At 34.4% G+C, this 19,808-nt stretch overlaps 1 long non-coding RNA gene across 1 annotated transcript; it reads left to right on the forward strand.

Moving 5' to 3' along the window:
* Window positions 1–12,764: 12,764 nt before the first annotated feature.
* On the forward strand, window positions 12,765–13,670 carry LOC121203991 (uncharacterized). The gene is made up of 2 exons (XR_005898923.1): window positions 12,765–13,149; window positions 13,494–13,670. It is a non-coding gene; the product is annotated as an uncharacterized lncRNA (long non-coding RNA).
* The last annotated feature ends 6,138 nt before the right edge of the window (window positions 13,671–19,808 follow it).

Below are 19,808 nucleotides of genomic sequence, written 5' to 3' on the forward strand. Positions count from 1 at the left end.
TACAGAGACGACAAATCATCTTAGATTTGCTTTCTCGTAATCACGTGAAAGCCAAATCAGCTATGTCTTCGATTTGCTCCTTGTAAACACAAGGATGCCAAACCATCTCGGATCTGCTTCAGTATAACATCTGAAGGCCAGATCTGTTATGCTGCGGCCTATTACCCTACTGCTTAAGGGATTAAGGCGCGTCATCCTGTAGAATGATTATGCCTGATAATTAGGATGCCATGCTCGAAGTGAGTCAAATGTTCCTAATTAAGCATGTTATGATGCAAAATGTCATGAATATGACCCCTATCCTAAACGTTATCATTCATTCTTTCATTTGCCTTTCTTTTCTCAAAGCTTCATTCACGCTCAGCCCGTAGGCCTGTACCCTTCCTCCAATGCTACGATCCGCTGAGGATGTTTGTAAAACAATCTTTTCTTAAAATTGAATCATTGATTTTGTTCATTTTCCCTTTAGACTGTATGAAAGAAATTCCTCGAGTTCCTTCATCCTTTACTTACGTGAATTTCTCGAACAATTGTCCTGTTTTAGTTTCTTATATTGTCTAGAAATTTCAGAGTAATGCGCCAAACTTCGTTTGTAAACATATTTAATTCATCTATCATTATTTCAATGCAACATGGAAGATGAATAAATCTTTAAGAATAATTGGATTTGAATGAATTAAGAAGAAAGAATACAAAGGAAATTAATCTAAAGGTCTATCTTTAGGAAGGAATAGAATCTAAAGATGGAAAACAAGATAGAAGTTAGATCCTCCAGATATCACCGCTTGAGTGCCTATACACCAGCTCCATGAAGTCTTTCTTGAGTTCAAAATGTGTTTAAAAGATCCCAAATACTCTGTTGATGCCCCGATTTGTAGCATTCTTCGCTCTTTGTAACAAGATTACTGTTTACTCTTCAAAATCTGAGCTGCCCTTACAGGTTTTCAACTCAAAAACCTTTTGGTCACAAGGTGCCTTTTGCGGTTTTTCACCTTGGCCTCTCCGTTTTTGATTTTTTTCTCAAGGCGCCCTTTGCGGGTTTTCACCTTAGATTCTCTTCTTCTTTAGACAAAGTATTTTTTAACTGAGTCTGAGTTTAATGGATTAGGTAAACTTTTCCCATCCATTTCTGCTAAGATCAATGCACCACCGGAGAAAGCTTTCTTTACAACATACGGCCCTTCCCAATTCGGCATCCATTTTCCTCTAAAATCCTTTTGAATATGAAGGATCTTTTTCAGTACAAGGTCTCCCTCATGGAATTCTCTTGGTCAAACTTTCTTGTCATAAGCTCGCATCATTCGCTTCTGATACATCTGACCATGTCGAATGGCTTTTAACCTCTTTTCTTCAATCAAGTTCAACTGGTCATACCGGGATTGAACCCACTCAGCTTCATCTAACTTTACTTCTGTCAAAATTCGAAGAGAAGGTATTTCTACTTCAATAGGTAATACTGCTTCCATCCCGTAAACTAACGAGAATAGAGTTGCCCCAGTAGAGGTTCTGACAGATGTTCGATAGGCCAGGAGTGTAAACGGTAACTTCTCATGCCAATCTCTATAGGTCTCAGTCATCTTCCCCACTATTTTCTTAATATTCTTGTTGGCAGCTTCTACCGCCCCATTCATTTTTGGACGATAGGGGGAAGAATTGTGATGCTTAATCTTGAACTGGTCGCAAACTTCTGCTATCGTTTTGTTGTTTAGGTTCAATGCATTATCGGATATGATCTTCTCAGGCATTCCATACCGACAAATGATCTCCTTCTTCAAGAATCGACTCATAGCTGACTTAGTAACATTCGCATAAGAAGCAGCCTCTACCCATTTTGTGAAGTAGTCAATTACTACAAAGATAAACCGATGTCCATTCGAAGCTCTCGGTGATATTGGTCCAATAACATCCATGCCCCACATGGAAAAGGGCTATGGAGAAGTTATAACATGCAAATGTGAATGTGGTACATGAATTTTATCCCTATAAATCTGGCACTTATGGCATTTCTTGGTGTAACTGATGCAATCCTCTTCCATAGTGGCCCAATAATAGCCAAACCTTATGATTTGCCTTGCCATCGTGAACCCATTTGCATGCGTCCCGTATACACCTTCGTGAACTTCTTCTAGAATTAACTTAGCTTCCACAGCATCGACACATCTCAAAAGTACTTGGTCTTTTCATATTTTGTACAGGATATCTCCGTCTAAAACATAGTCGCAAGCTAACCTCCTCAAGGTTTGTTTGTCATTTTCATTGGCCTGTTCAGGGTATTTACGATCTCTCACGTATCGCAATATATCTTGATACCAGGGGTTATTGTCATTTCCCTCCCTCTCAATGTTACAACAATGAGCTGGAGCCTCATAAACATTCATTTGAATTGGCTTCATTTCTTCTTCTTTATTTGCCTTGATCATTGAGGCCAAGGTTGCTAAAGCATCTGTCATTTGATTTTTGTCTCGTGGGAGATAATTGAAGGTGATGTTATCAAATTCCTCAAGTAACCCCAAAACTACCTTTCGACAACTAATCAATTTAGGGTCCCTTGTCTCCCATTCACCTCTAAGCTGATAAACAACCAATGCCAAATCCCCATATACTTCTAGAGTTTTTATACCTCGCTCTATAGTTGCTTGAAGTCCCATGATGCATGCTTCATATTCAGCCATATTGTTTGTGCAATCAAAGTCTAACTTGCACATAAAAGGATAATGATCGCCATTCGGAGATACCAAGACTGCCCCAATTTCATTTCCGACTGCATTAGAAGCTCCATCAAAATTGAGCCTCCAAGAAGAATTTTCAGTTATTGCTATACACATCAACTCCTCATTTGGAAAATCGAAGTTTAGTGGCTCATAATCCTCTAGAGCCCTACTAGCCAAGAAGTCCGCTATCGCACTTCCTTTTATAGCCTTCTGACTTATGTAGACTATATCAAACTCCGAAAGTAAAATTTGCCATCTCGCAATTCTCCTATTTAGAGCTTTTGACTCCATCATGTATTTCAACGAATCAAGTTTTGAGATGAGCCAAGTGGTATGGTGTAGCATGTACTGTCTTAATCTCCGAGTTGTCTAAATCAGCGCACAACACAACTTTTCGATTGGTGAATATCTCATCTCACAGTTAGTAAACTTCTTACTGAGATAATAAATTGCCTTCTCCTTTTTCTCTGACTCATCATGCTGGCCAAGCACACATCCCATAGAATTACTGAACACCGATAAGTACAGTATTAATGGTTTATCTGGGCTGGGTGGAGACAATACCGGAGCATTCAACAAATACTGCTTGACCTTTTCAAAAGCATTCTGGCATTCCCCATCCCAAATACCTTGATTGTGCTTTCTGAGGAGGCGAAAGATAGGATCACATTTCTCGGTTAGTTGTGAAATGAACCGAGCAATGTAATTCAACCTTCCTAGGAATCCTCGAACTTCTTTTTGAGTACGTGGTGGAGGTAATTCTCGTATGGCTCTGACCTTGTCTGAGTCGACTTCAATTCCTTTTTCACTGACTACGAAGCCTAACAACTTTCTGGATCTGGCTCCAAAGGTACACTTTGCTGGATTGAGCTTCAACTGAAATTTTCTCAACCTTACAAACAATCTTCTCAAGACCTCAATATGCTCTTTTTCCGTACGGGACTTGGCAATCATATCATTGACGTATACCTCAATATCCTTATACATCATGTCATGGAACAAGTTCACCATGGCCCTTTGGTACTTGCCCCTGCATTTTTTAGTCCAAATGGCATTACTTTATAGCAAAAGGTGCCCCACAAGGTTATAAAGGTGGTTTTATCCATGTCCTCTGGATGCATCTTTATCTGGTTGTATCCTGAGAAACCATTCATAAAGGAGAACAATGAATATCCCGCTGTGTTATCTACTAAAGTATCAATGTGGGGTAAAGGAAAATTATTTTTTGGGCTTGCTTTGTTCAAGTCTCTGTAATCAACACATATTCGTACTTTTCCATCTTTCTTGGGGACTGGCACAATGTTAGCTACCCATTCGGAGTACTTCACTTCTTGCAAGAATCCTGCATCAAACTATTTCTTGACTTCATCCTTTATCTTCAAAACGATATCTGGCCTCATTCTTTGCAACTTCTGTTGGACTGGCTTACAATCTTGTTTTATCGGAAGACGATGTACCACAATGTCAATACTCAATCCAGGCATATCCTGATATGACCAGGCGAAGATATCCTTGAACTCTCGAAGCAACTCAATCAGACCATGCCTTGTGTCCACGCCAATTAGGGTTCCGATTTTCAACTCCTTCCCTTTCTCTAGGGCTATATTCTCTATTGCCTTTTTCTCATGTGGCATGATTTGTTTCTCCTCTTGCTTAACCATTCTTAACAGATTGAGAGATACGTCACAATCCTGAACATTTTCAAAATCCTGAGGTTCCTCTAAACACATGTCTTGCTCGCTAGAGAAATTAGGAGCTGTAGTATCAGCGCTCATATCATTGATATCTAGGAACCTGTGGGGGTATGAAAGAATATACAAAGAATGAATGAATCAAAGAATGATTGTTTATGTGCTATGAATAAAAGAATAAGAATTGCTAGAATTTGAAGGAATATTGGTCGATAAAAATAGAACGATACTCGTTTAAATTTATAAAAAGTTATGTTTTATTTAAATAATTATAGATGAACATAAGCCTATTTCACGAATATAATCTTACTACTCCTAGGCCCTAGTGTAACAGACATGTTTTGAAAAATTACTCTGAAAAATTCCTAAAGACTATAGGAAGGTCTTCTGCAGTCTAATTATTCAGAGAGCTCCCCGGTTCGTAAGGGCGAATGTCCTCGAGGCTTCTTTGCTCCGATCCTTCATTGTGCACAGCATTAACTTGATGACTTTCCTTTATCAGCAGTCCTCCTGATTTGAAGGATTTGGATATAGGTGGGAATGTCATCGGTTCCCACTCCACTTCTCTTCCATTCAAACGCGCCTTTCTTCTCGCTTGGCGCTTCTCTATTTCCTGCCTCTTGTGCTTGTGGTCTGGCTTGAAGCCCAAGCCAAAGCGGTCCTTCTTCTCAATCAGTTTTGGGATTTGAACCCTTCCTTACAACTATCTTCCTAGCACTTTTCCTGGCAATGCTCCTTTCCCCATCATCATTTGTAGGGCCATCCTTGTAGCTTCAGACATTTTGGGTACCAGCACTTTACTTCCTTCCAAAATGAAGATGGCATTAATGACCTCTAAATAGCGGAAAGAACATTCAATAGCCTCTTCATTTGCCTCAACATAAGGGGCCTTGCTGGTAACTGTCGCTATGATGTCCTCTTCCGCATTGATGGTTATTAAGCGACCATCTGTCACTAACTTTAATTTTTGGTGCAATGAAGAGGGCACCGCTCCTGCCGAGTGTATCCATGGTCTCCCTAATAAACAATTGTAGGAGGGCTTGATATCCATTACTAGAAATCAACTTCATACGTATTCGGCCCAATCTCCAGAGGGATGTCAATTCGTCCCATTACTTTTCTTTCAGTTTCATCAAAGGCTCTTACCACATTATGACACGTTTTCATATGCGAACTGTCAATGGGCAATCTGTTCAAGGTGGATAGTGGCAGGACGTTCAAAACAGACCCATTATCCACGAGTACACTTAGAAGTGTGTATCCTTTGCACCGAGTAGTGATGTGTAGGGCTTTGGTTGACCCTATGCCCCCAGGTGGAATTTCATTATCGTTAAAATAAATGAAATTGTCAGCACTGATGTTGTTTACTAACCGGTCTAGCTTGTTAATGGATATGTCATGGGTAACATATGTTTCGTTAAGCACCTTTAACAACACATCTCGATGCACCTCAGAGCTCAAGAGTAGGGCTAACACTGATATACGCGCCGGTTGCTTGCGCAACTGCTCGACCATGCTATACTCGCTATGTTTCAGGAATTTTAAAAACTCCTTAGCCTCTTCCTCCTTTGACGGCTCATTGATGAGTACTTCAGTTTCCTTTTCCCTTTCAGCCTTGACATCTTTCGTCTTTGCGGGCTCTACTCTGATATTCCCCCCGTCATAATGTTTCCCACTTCGTGTATGAGAACCTTTATTTTGCGTGCCCCTGGATGCGCTAGCTATACTCTCCCTCTCAGGTATTGTTATATTGCAGTCATAGCTCCATGGCACCCTTCTGTCATCCTTATAAGAGAAAGGATTGGGTTTACGGATAATTATTTTGGGCCTAGTTTGTGACCCCTCCTCATTATTCCCTGGCAAGGAAATAATAATTCTCGGTTGGTTGGTTCTTTGTCGTTCATTCTCCAGCACACATATTTGTCTTTCATAAGAACCACCTTCAGAAACCTGCAACTCTTTGTTAATTATAAGGCCTTATACCATGACCTTAAACTTTTCACAATTTTGGATCATATGACCCACTTCCCCATGGAACTCACAATGGTTCTCTATTCCTTCTCCTCCTTTTCTAGAGGTCAGTATACTTCTCTTCACCATCTTCTCCCATATTACCTTCATAGGTGTCTTCACCTCAGCAATGTCTTCCTTGATTTTTCTTTTCTTTGTTTCATCAATGGCATTCACTCATTGATTGCCATGATCCGGTAACGGATTTTCGGCATTAGGGGTACTGTCGAATTTCACAACCCCCATGTTGATAAGCCTCTCCACGACTTTCTTGAATCCTGTGCAGTTTTCGATCGAATGCCCCGGTATTCCCGCATGATATTCGCATTTAGCATTTGCATCATACCATCTGGGGTACGGTGGCTGTAGTGGTTTCAAGTGAAATGGAGCAATGGCATGTACATCATACAAGCTTTGATAAAGCTCACGATACGTCACAGGGATAGGCGTAAATTGCATTCTTTCCGAATTCTGTCTTATGCTCGATTCCTGTCTTTGGGTATTTTGTTGTTTGACCATAGCTGCTTTGGGTTGACCAACTATGATTGCCCTCGAGTTGAGACTATTCACCTTATTGTCCTTTCTCCTTGGGGCTGATCTTTTAGCCACTTCCCCCTCGATTTTACCGCCTCTCACGGCATTCTCAATCATCTCACCCGCCATAACTATATCCGCGAAACTTTTTGTGGTACTTCCAATCATATGTGTGATGAATGACGCCTTCAAAGTATTAATAAATAACATGGTGATTTCCTTTTCTAATAATGGTGGTTGTACTTCATTGCCACCTCCCTTCATCGTTGTGCATATTGCTTAAAAATTTCATTAGGTTTTTTCTCCATGTTTTGAAGTGTGATCCTATCTGGCGTCATATCAGTCACAGGGTTATACTGTTGCATGAAAGCCTGTGCAAGATCTCTCCATGAACTGATTCTTGCACGGCTCAACTGATTGTACCACCTAGCCGCCGCTCCCACTAGGCTGTCTTGAAAATAATGGATCAATAGTTGATCGTTGTTCACATAACTAGTCATTCTTCTACAAAACATTGTTATGTGTGCCTCTGGGCAAGTAGTCCCATTGTACTTTTCAAACTCTGGCATCTTAAATTTATGAGGAAGCACCAAATCTGGAACCAAACTTAAGTCTTTGGCATCAATCCCATGATGATTGCCAGCGCCTTCTAAAACCCTAAACTTCTCCTCTAACCACCTGCAACGATCTTCCAATTGTTTTGAGGATTCACTGGCCATTCTTTCCTTCTCCATTAAATCCAGATCAGGAGTAATAGGGTTGATCGAGCTATCACCCAAATTATTTCTCAACCTAGATGGGAAATTTATGGGGATTCTAGCATCCACTAGCCCATATTAAGGCCTTGCTGTGACAGATGGCCTTCTAGGAGGTGCCTCGGTTTGCAGGGGCACATGAGGCGGAGTAAAACCCGGAGGAGGTCCTTCATTATCCTCTTCAGTGATCGCCATGGGAGCTTTTCCTTTATCAGTGACTCTTAGCAGCTGAGCCATTTCAACCATCTTGTTTCTCTGAGCCTCTAGCATTTGCTCCCTTATTTCATTCTGTATTTTGGCCAACTGCTCTTGCATTTGATCTTGCATATCTTTTTGTAATTGCTCAAACCTTTGATCCATGTTCTTAGTTTTAGTACGAGTGACGTAAGGATGTGTGATTTCCAGATTTTCTTTTCTACCTCTCTCTTTTCTACCTCTCTGGAAAGTAAACTTTAACTAATCAGGGTCTTTCTATAACTTTGAATGCAAATGATGTGATACAATGTTATGAGATGCAAATGCATGAATGCAAAAAGAATATCGATTCTGGTTCAACTTCATTTAGAAAATTTTATTTAGAAAAAGAATATCTTTACATATAAGAGGATTACAAATACGATTTCGCCCTAAGGCCCAAAGCTTTAACTCTATCTAATAAGAGGGCTAACTTTCGTCCTACATCCGACGATGATGAATACATCAGACTCAATACGTCAGCTCGAATTGCCAAGTCTTGCACATACTCAGCAACCTCTCGAATCTGAGCTATGGCTTCACCAATGACATGATCCCTTTTTCTGACCTGTTCTTTAGCTTGATGTAGCTCTCCCCTCAGATAATCCTCTTGCGCCTTGAGCTGCTCAACCCGGAGTTCACCGTCATGCAATGCCACCTCCAAATCTTCAACCTTGCTTCTTAGCTCCTTTAACTCGACCGTAAAATTATGGTTTTGGTGCCAACGCAGGGATTTTCCAAGTTCCATTACCTTGGTCTTCAATCATTTATTCTCCTCTTCTAATGCCAAATTCTACCCCCGCATTTCTTGGAATTTCCTCTCCCAGTACTCGGCTCTATCCTTTTCTTCTTGAACCTCCTTCTGCCACTGATTCAAAGATCCTCCTACTCTCACCCTCCTCAAGGCTACTTGTGCCCTTTTGTAATGCTTCCTTAGATCATCTCGATCTTCCTCAATCTTCCTTTTTTCTTTCCTCTCTTTCTCGACTTCCATCTTTTGAACATCAACGTCCAAACTCAAGTACATCTTTTCTTCTTCGAGCTTTGCTATCCTCCTCTCAAACTCCAAGCTTTGTCTTTCGAACTCCTGTTTCATAATTTCTAACTTTGAGGGCCTTACTTGCAAATATTCCTTCATTGGTCGAGCTCCTTCCATACTTGGCTTAGGGATATTATCATTAACTCTTCTACCTCTCCATTCTATGTATTCCGGTGTCGTAGCGGGGCTAATAGCTTTTCCTCTCAATCGACAAGTCTTCTTCCAAGCACTAGAAACTTCACTAACCCTCCTCTTGTAATCGGCTCCTCTATATACAAACTCACTTTGAGCCAACCCCTGAGTCGCTGGTATGAACTGTCTCAATCCATGCTGCCTCAGTACGAGCAAAGGGGCATAGCCAATGGCACCCCAAATCCCCAATAAGGGTACCCAATCAAAACTACCGCATCGGTAAAGAACCTCACCAAGCATCATCCACGGAGCCCTCCACTCGACATTTTTCGATCGAAGGTTCTGAAGTAACGCTATCCAATTCTCTTTTGGAACATCAACTCTCCTGGTTGAAGCTACTATATCTTTCAACGGTGAATAATCCTCAAAGTAAACCCGACAAACCACCTTATCTATCAAACGGAAATGACTGTAGAACCAAGCCAAAAGCAACTGAGCACACCCTATAAACCTGCCAGCACCAGCCCTCCTACATGCACCTAAAGACCTAAATGTTTCCGCCAAAATTGCAGGGACAGAAGTGACCTTTTTACTGAGTCGATGAAAAAGATCCGTGGTTGCCTCATCCACATATCCCAAAGCCTTAGGGAAGACCATCAATCCATATAAACTTAGGGCAAAAACATCTATCTTCTTTGTCTCATCAGGGTGTGTCAAAATCAAATCTTTCAAAGTATCCCATGAAATGCACTTGCGCTCACCCTTTTCTTTAATTCGGGCCGTGGCCCATTGCTCGCTCATCCCCGTAATAATCATCAATTTCTTCCAAAAGGTAGGGACACAAGGAGCTCGAGAATAGATCCTATCATTCTGAAACCGGGGATAACGAAGTAAAGCAGTGTACTCTTCCACAGTAGGTACCATGTCTACTTCCCCAAAAGTGAAGCAACTGTACGCCGGGTTCCAAAACTGAGCAAGGGCTCTGAATAAGTGCTCGTCTATCTGAACATCAAGCAAGTAAGGTAAGTCTTCATAGTTACCGTAGAATAATTGCTTAGTCTCTTTGCCCCACTGATCCCAAATTTCCTTAAGCTCTTGGAGATCTGGCAGCTCCGACACATATCCTATAGCTATACTATCTCCCTTTTCTAGTTGAGTTTGCTCGGACCATCTGTGGACGTTAACGTTGCCTTCCACTTTATCAAGAAGTCCGTTCTCCATAATAAGACTTCCTAACTTAGAAACTGACCATAAACCGATATCTTTGTAAATGCAAAATGACATGCAAGCAAAAGAAAAGAGATAGTCAGTATCACATAATATCAATAAATTTCAACGATAACTTATAAGGGTAATGTCTAAGTTGGGCTTATACGGTCCTTCGGCATGGGGTTGGTTCTAAAGTTTGAGGTACCCGAACCAGCAGATTCCTCGATCCTCACCCATTATAGGCTCATTTGAATCGAGTTCAGTTCAGGGGAATACATTTCCCTATGGCTACACGGAGATGAAAATCTCACGAAACCATAGGTACGGATGTATCCCGAAAGTGATCCACTATCCTGCACGGAGGCGAAAACCTCACGAAGGCATAGCTTCTCACTCCCATTTAAGGGTGTGACCACAACGGTCATGTAAAATGCAATGCGATCAAAATATAGCATGTAATAATACAAACACATGTAATGCAAAGAGGATTAAATTTTAAAATTTTTAATTTCTGACATTAAGACAAGAGGTAATCAATTACATGGCCTGACTCTCTTATTACATCCCCAGTGGAGTCGCCAAGCTGTCGAAACCATTATCAGATCGAGTTTTGGAAAATGGGAATCGATTTTAAAAAACGAAAACGGGAGTCGCCACCAATCTTTTTAGGTGTAATTGGATCACCTTTAAAACATTTTGTTTTAAAATCATTAGTTTTGGTCCACGAAATAAAAGAACGGGTTCGGGAGTCGGTTACGTACGAGGAAGGATTAGCACCCTCGTAACACCCAAAAATTGATACCTAATTGATTATCAAATGTCTTTAATGTCGAAAGAAAAAAAATTTTAAGATGTAGTCCTCTTTAAAATATTTTAACTTTGAAAATTGGGATTCACTAGCGTCAAAGTATTGACATTAAGTTATCCCTTTTTTGAAATTCCTATCTCGAACAGCAAAACGCTATATCCAATAAGTTAGGACATATTGCTTTGAAATTCCAAGATAGTGGCTTGCATTTAGAAAACCTCTAAAAACTTAGAAGGGTACTTAATTATTCGAATTCAACGAGAAAAGTGGCAACCCAATAAGTTAGGGCACTGCTTTCTCGAAATTTCTAAACACCAAGCATTGCCTTATTTGCAAAAAATCTTATTTCGAGGTAACAAATAAATGAATAAAACGAATAAAAAGATAATAACAAATAAGCTAGGAAATATTCGAGATTAAAAAAAACTAGTAATAAATAAACAATCATTATGTAAGACTAAAGAATGATAGTATAGTGAAGATAATAATAATATTAATAGTAATAATACAAATAAAAATTTGGAATGATGTGTGAAATTATATATATGTATGTGAATATATAGATAAGTAAACAATATATATAGTGAGTGAAGAGTAAAAGGTAAAACAAGTGTATTTAAAGAGTAATGGGTAAAAATATAATAATAGTGTAATAGTAGTAATAACGTAATAGTATTAGAAATATACGATATATAATATTGAAGGTAAATACATAATATATACATATTAGAAATAATCATACTATTAGAAACAACTATTAATAATACTACATAAATAGATATATAGTAGTAGCATATACATGATATAGTTAAAAAATATATAAAGTAAGATAATATGGGAAATAAAAAATATATATAAACGATATAATATTAGGGCATATGCAAAATAATAAAAATACAATATTAAAAGATATATATAATGTATACATAATATAATATTAAAATATTTACATGGTATATACATAATAATGTAAAAAATAAACTATTAGTAATATTATAAATATATACATATAGTAGTAATAATAATATAAAGGTATTTCATATAAACATGTATGCACATAAAAAAAAAGAAAAGAGAAAAATAATAATTACAAAAGTATGAAATCAAAATAATATGTAGAAACATGTTTATTCTAAAAAGAATAACTGAAACTTAATTGAGAGAAGAAATAAAATCTAAGAGATAACTTACAAGTAAAACAAATTATTGAAACAGAATTTTGGGTTAAAATTAATTGCGTATAAATGTCCGAGATCTAAAATTAAAAATGCCCCAAATCTTAAAATACCGCGCAAAGGGGGCAAATTGAAATAGCACACAGACTGCAGGGCCAATTTAAAATAATATAAAACTTAAATATAGCCCGATTGAAGGCTAGCACAAAAGAGAGGACCAATTGCGCAAATTACCCAATTAAAGGTAACATGCATGGTCCCAAGCAAAAAAGTTGATTCCACTCCCCCATGCTACTTTGTTTTATTATTAATTAAAACTACTCCCCCATACTATTTTGTTTTATTATTAATTAAAACTATTCCCCCATACTATTTTATTTTTATTATTAATTAAAACCATTCCCCCATACTATTTTGTTTTTATTATTAATTAAAACCATACTTTATTTTCTCTTTTTTTATCATAAAAAACCTTTTTTTTTAGAAAAAAAACAACAAAAAAAAGAGTTAAAACACCACCTTACCACCCTACATTCATTTTTCAAAATAGAGAGAAGGCTCTCAACTCTCTCAACCCTTCCCCTCCTCCGGTCATCGGACCGGCCATCAACCGTCACGCCGGTCACCGGCCACCGACGGTGGCGCCGCCGTCCACGGTGACCGAAAAATCTTCCGAGGCCCTTTTTCGCTTCTATTCTCGAGTAGAGCCCGGATTTGGGGTTAAAATGACCCAAAAACCTTCAAAAATTAATGAGAAGCACCCTAGAACTCAAGAATCCATTCGGTTTCCGGCCACCGATCCTCGGCGGTGGCTTCCTCGGTCGTCCACGATGTTGGAAAACTGAACACCGGTAAGATCCTTCCCTCTTTCCCTTTTTTTTATATATTTTACAAGTTTTTTTCTTTGTTAAAAATATTTGTAAAATAGATAAAACGAACGAATAGAAAGAAGATCAAAAAAATAAAAATAAGGACAAACACCTTTTGAACTTGTTTTCTCCTTTTGACTTCTCCCAAAAGTCTCTGTAATACAACCCCCTCTAATACAATCTCTTCTCTCCCCAAAATACAATCGATTCTTCCTCAAAACACCATCGATCCCCCCTCCCCTACAATCGGTTCTAGTATGGCTTTTATAGCCATTTACAAACTTTATTATATATATTTGCTATCTTTTCTTCTTCTTGTATGGCAGGCAAACGGTGGTGGAGGCATGTGCCGCTTGGAAGTGGTTGGAAGTGGGTGGTTGAGGCTTGCGGCTAGGGTTTCTAAGCTTTTGGGCTTCTTTTAGGTTTTAATTTTTGGGTTGTAATTGGGTTGGTAGCTTTGTTTGTAAATGGACTTTTAATGGGCATTTTGATTTTTTTCTTTATTTATTTTTTTTTCAAAATTTGGCTTATTTATTTTGAGGTCCGAGCAAAATATGGGTTCTACAATTTTAACTGAAAAAACTATTCTCATTCTAATTGGGCATCCAAGTTGGCATTTAAAATGCATTTGGACTGTCACATAAGATTGATGTTAGAGAGGTAACAGAACTTAATGGCAAAGTGGTTACTTCGTAACAAAATGATAACCTAAGTGATTAAAACGTAACATTTCAAACATAAGTGACTAAAATGCAATTTGAGACAAACAAAGTGACTTTTTTTTATAGTTTACCCTAATTTGAATGTGTTTGATGCATTTGAATCTGTTTTACACAAAATAAATACCTATTAATTGAGTTGGTTGGATTGATTTTAAATTCTGTAAATTTTGAGAAATTATTTTATAGATCTTTCATATCATATTATTCATGATCTCTTTCCAATTATTTAATAACATTTCAATAATTTTTTTCATGTCATTGACACATAATTTTGATAATTTTTTTATCTCGAATCCCAAATTTGGAATCTTGAGTTCGGGTTCAAGGAATTCATGGTTCAAGGTTTGAATTTGGGTTTAGGATTTAAAGTTTGGAGTTTAGGGTTCGAGATTTAAGGTTCAAGCTTTTGGATTCGGGGTTTAAGGTTTTAGATAAAAAATTACCAAAATTATATGTTAATAACATGAAAAAATTGTTGAAATGTTATAAAACCATAAATAATGTAATAAGAAATATCCATAAAATAATTTCTCGTAAATCTGAATAAGTAAAACTTAAAAACTTTTGGCTTACATTAGAAGAGCCCAAAACACCTTCACCGGATTCACCTTTATAGCATAATTCTGCCCAATTAAATGAAAATTTCTCATTACCTTAAAAATATATATATCAATACCAATCAAGCAACTCAAAACATTTTACACTATTAATTTCCCTCCTTCCAATAGTAACTTCTTAAATAAAAAAAAATACATTTAATTAATTTATATATTTCTCTAAATGATAACATATAATTCATGAAAAAATATAAAAAAAAATACACTGTCACCACATTGTCATGATAATGTCACACATTTTCTTCTAATAAATGCAAGAGGAAAAAAAAAAGATCTGAAGAAGGTAGAAAAAAAAATAAAAATGCAATAACTACAGGTGTGATGATTAATTTCTGTCAAAAAAATGTTCAGTACTGTGTTACTGCATATATATATATGAAAGCAACTCAACATCTACTTCATGGGGTTTTTCTTCTTCATAATAAATTGTCCTTGAAAATAAAAACAAAATAAGAAAAATGGAGGTCCAATCCATTTCAATTCATGAATGATGAAAATCAATTAATAATTTCCAATGGACTGAAACTGGGTTCTTTTTTTTTGGGTTAGCAGATTATTGAGGAAATGAATGTGAAAATAACTTTTGTCTCAAAATAGGACAAGAGCAGGGAAAATAATGCACATGGAAAAAGATCAGACCAGACATCATCAGACATTGTAAGATATAAAAATATATTATTTTATTATAAAAAATCTGAAATAAAATAATTTGATTGGGAAGTGTGTCATTGATATTGCAAGTGCAAAAAAAGAAAAAAAAATTCAGTTTCTATTTTCTGGCCCATATTTCCACTGAAATTTCCCCAAATTTTTTTTTCATTTAATTTAATGTTTTTTTTGTTTGCTTGTTTGGTTGCCGTTTGCATTATTCATGCAAAGTTGACAGTCACGTTTACCCTACCAAAGAAAGGTCACCATTTAGTTCAGTAAAGAAAATAAAAGATATTATATATAGTTTTGAGGGAAGTGAATACATATATATATAAATGTAACCTCTGCTTTAGTACTTGGACCGACCCCACGAATATATGCAGTTTCTTTCCTTAAACTAATAGCCAAATTTGCTGGCATTTTACATTTTTTTATAATAAATAAATAAATCTTATAACTTACTTTTATATACAACATCGAGTAATAAAAAGTTTAATGTTTTTAAATAAGATTTGAATTTGAGTCTTATAAATAGAAAAAATAAAATTTGAAGAATTCATCATTCAAAATGAGATTTGACTGAATTCGAATCTAGATTTAGTCGGAATTTTTACAGCTTCTAGATATTGAAAAATGAAGGGTTAAATTATTTTTGGGGTTTGAACTTAACATTTGTTTTTATATCGAGATTAAAATTTTATTTTGTTCAAATTAATTCTTGACATTTTCTTAAAAATCTTAAAACTTAAATCTATATATAAAAATAATTATCAAATTTAAGAATTAATTAAATTAAAACCCAAATAATAATTTAATCCAAAAATAAAAGATGAATATATTTGTTTGCTCAGTCCAAGCAGGGTATGTTTCCAATACAAGAAATAATGATAGCTCAAACAGAAACCCAACATCAAGCATTCATTAACACTACTACTTGGTAAGAGGGAAGAAAAAGAAGAAAAAAAGTTCAAGAAAGGAAATATTTTTGAAGAAATAGCTAATTTATCTTATATGTCATTATAATATAATTGTCACATTTTAAAACAAATAATTTAATAAATTAAATTAAAAAATTATCTTAACGGTAAGGAAAGATCATATAATTTCGATATTTTTTTAACATTAATCTCATTATAAATTCTTATAATATCTGCTTCTTTTGATATAATGTATAAAACTGTTCATAGGCCCTCCCCAATCATTAAATGAAATGATAATATATTTCAACGTATTTAAACACACATCCTCTTATCTCAATAGCAATACCATACCAATCGAACTAAAATTTAATATACAAGTTCAAGATTTTTAAATATATATCATATAAAATGATGAATGTGACTTGGTCAAAGTTATGATTTGGATCATATATAAGTATATATGTATGTATATGTATATGCATATATTTTTGTATAGATAATGAACTAGATTCCCAATGAAAAAAAATAGAAAATAGTAGTGCAAGATATTGAGATTCTCATTGTGTGTGATATAAAAAAAAAAGTTGGATATCACATGAAGAATACTCAATACCCATAACTTTAATAAGTTTTTTTTTCTTTTTTTTGAATTTAATAACTTTAATAAGTTGAATGTGAGAGAAAGGGGAAAAAAATAAAGTTAAAAGGGAAACCTATATAAGCCAAGTCAATTGGTGCTATATATATAATATATAATTCAATGCCTTTAAAAGAGGGGAAGCACAAAAAAACATGATCCCCCTCTTCATATCTATCATATTCATATTCTTTTCTCTTTTCTTTTTTTAATTATGTATATATTTTTTGATGTCTTAATTTATGATGACAAGATGTATTCAAGAGCAATGACTATCCCAATTTTCACCTTTCTTTTAATATTCTTTATATTTAAGTGTATTTCAAAAAGTCGATTGGGTGTTAGTTTAATTGATATTGATGTCAGTGTAGAAAGATATAGGTTCAAGTACACTGAAATGTATTATCCTCTTATTTAAGGGTTAGGAGGAATTATAGATAATTCTAAACTTTATCTTAAAAAGAACATATGCGATAAGAACTTATAATAAGATAAATATTTAAAAAATTTAAAATATAATAAAAATAATATTATTTGTGAAATTGAAAATTTTCAAAGAGAATATATCAAACTTTTGTGATGACTAAGACAAAACCTTATTATTATTGTGATATTAAAGTAAATCTAACTTTTCTTTAATAATTAACTTTGCCTTTTTCATGTGTTTTTTCTTTCATGATTTTGGTGGTGTGCTGGGTTGAATGTAAGTATAATGATTAATCATTAATGACCTTTTACAGTTTTTCAAAAAAAAATGTTGTAATTGGCATCTATATATGTCTATAAAAATACTAAAATGAATTATTATATTAATTCAAATTAAAAAAATTATTTTAATAATAAAAATAGATGAAATTTTTAACAGATTGACCAATTTACACTTTAATGTAACGTATAGGAGGAGAGAGTAAAATATAATCCAACTCTTAATACAAAAGCTTCCATGTAAGGGTGAGTGTTCGATCGAATTGAGTAAAATTTTTTTATGTTAATCGAGTTGAGGAGTCTTATTTTATCGTCCTAATTCAATTTGATTTTTTTTTCGAATTAAATCAAGTGAAATGAAATTCGAGTTAAACTGAATCAAGTAAAATTGTTCGAGTTAAACTAAAAAAAATCTAACATGTGAAATTAAAATTTTATTAAAGTATAAATAAATCTATTTTAGAGCATATAAATTTGAAACTATATATATTTGATAACTTTTTCAAAGCAAAATAAAAAAAAAACTTTAATACGATAAACTTGAATCGTTAATTAATTTATTTAGGTCCCAAAATTATTATTTTAGAAAATTTTTAAATTTCTTTATATATTCTTTAGATTTTTTTATAATTTTTAAAAAATATAAAATATAAACTTTTTATAAATATTTTTAATTTTTGAAAATTATTTTTTTTTGTAATTTTTGTTGAGAGAGATTAATTTACTCATTTTTTAAATTGACAGGGATTAAAAGGGTATTTATATCAATCTGTTATTCGAATTGTAAAATTTAACTCGATTCGAACTCAAAACTCGAATAAGTCGAACATTTTGATTTGATTAACTTGAAATACAAATTTTTTTTTAAATTTTTCGAATCGAATCAAATTTTACTCCCCTCTACTTCCATGATACTTTTTTACTCTAAGTGTGCTGATATGATTTTAATTCTAAAAAAGCATGATATATGGAATTATTTAAATAACTTTTTTATTTAAAATTTGATATAATATATCATTACTCTTTATTTATTTTCACATGCATGGTCTAATATTTTCATTGTAATTAGATCCCCACAATAATTTTCACTCATTAATTTAGTCCTTTTTAAAAAATCTAACCTCAATTATCAATTAATTTTCCAACTTCCAAGCAATTGCTTGACAGATCCATGAAAGGGAAATATGAGTAAATGGGAAGTGGCAATGAATTTATTAATGAAAAATAATGGCCCTCACTGTCTGTACGGCCTGCCTTACAAGGCACATCTTTTCTTATAATCTTTTTAATTAATTAATCTAAATATATAATATATAAACCCATGTGGGTTTATGATAATTAAAATCTTTAGTAATTATTTTAAGATAAAAATATTTTTTTTGATTAAAAAATGTTTAAGGTTTTTCTTGTATGTTTATTAAAGAAGTCATCTATTTTTGTCATTTTTGTCTCCTTAAATGAAGCTAACTTGTCTAATCTTTGCTTAAGTTAAAATTTATTTTTAAAAAAATGCTAAAACCCTAAAGTGTAAAACACTTTATATATATTGCTCCAAAATTAAGCTCCATCGCATTAGAAGCATAAAATTAGTATTTTATTTTGTTACTATGTGACATAGAATAAAATAGTTTGTGTTTTGTCATTGTGTCTTAAAACAAGGCATATCTTTATATTCGATTCTAATTTGAGTTGGTAGCATAGCCTATATGAAAGAAAAAAATCTATTTGTCTTTCAAGGCTTATCATGGAATTTAACAGAGACCATTAAGATATCTGTTTGTTGGGCAAGGTATTATATTACTACTCATGTGTGGGATCTGTCTAAAGATTCAAACGAAGAGTCTGAACAAATCTTAAGGAAGAGTTGTAGAATAAGTAGGTACATTTAGACTTTTATATGCTTTTTTTAGTTTAGCTAGGTTTTCCACAAAAAAAAAAGGATAAAATATTTTGTTTTGTTTTGTTTGAATATTTTGATTCAGGTATTTGAATTTAATGTAAAATTTGATTGAATTAAAATCGAAGTTCGATATGTATAATTATATCAAATTGTTTCTATGTCGCGTTTTATATTAAATCAAAATTTACGTATAATGTTGAAAATTATCTCTTAAATAAGAGGATAAAGCAACATTTAACCCTGAACTTGGTATTTTTTTTCATAGTTTAATCCTTACACTTTTTTTGTCCGCATTAGCTTCGAAATTTGACAAATTTTCTCAATTTATTTTGTTAAGGTATGATGGACATAGCGCGTTAAGATTGTGTCATATTATCACTTGAAATTTTTTAAACTTTTTATATAAAATCTAAAAAAATTAAAGTGATAACATTGGACAATCTTAAGTTTCCACATCATAACACCTTAATGAAATCTAAATTTAATGAT

The sequence above is a fragment of the Gossypium hirsutum genome, chromosome A01 (genome assembly GCF_007990345.1).
Source record: "Gossypium hirsutum isolate 1008001.06 chromosome A01, Gossypium_hirsutum_v2.1, whole genome shotgun sequence".
Taxonomy (NCBI): Eukaryota; Viridiplantae; Streptophyta; class Magnoliopsida; order Malvales; family Malvaceae; genus Gossypium; species Gossypium hirsutum.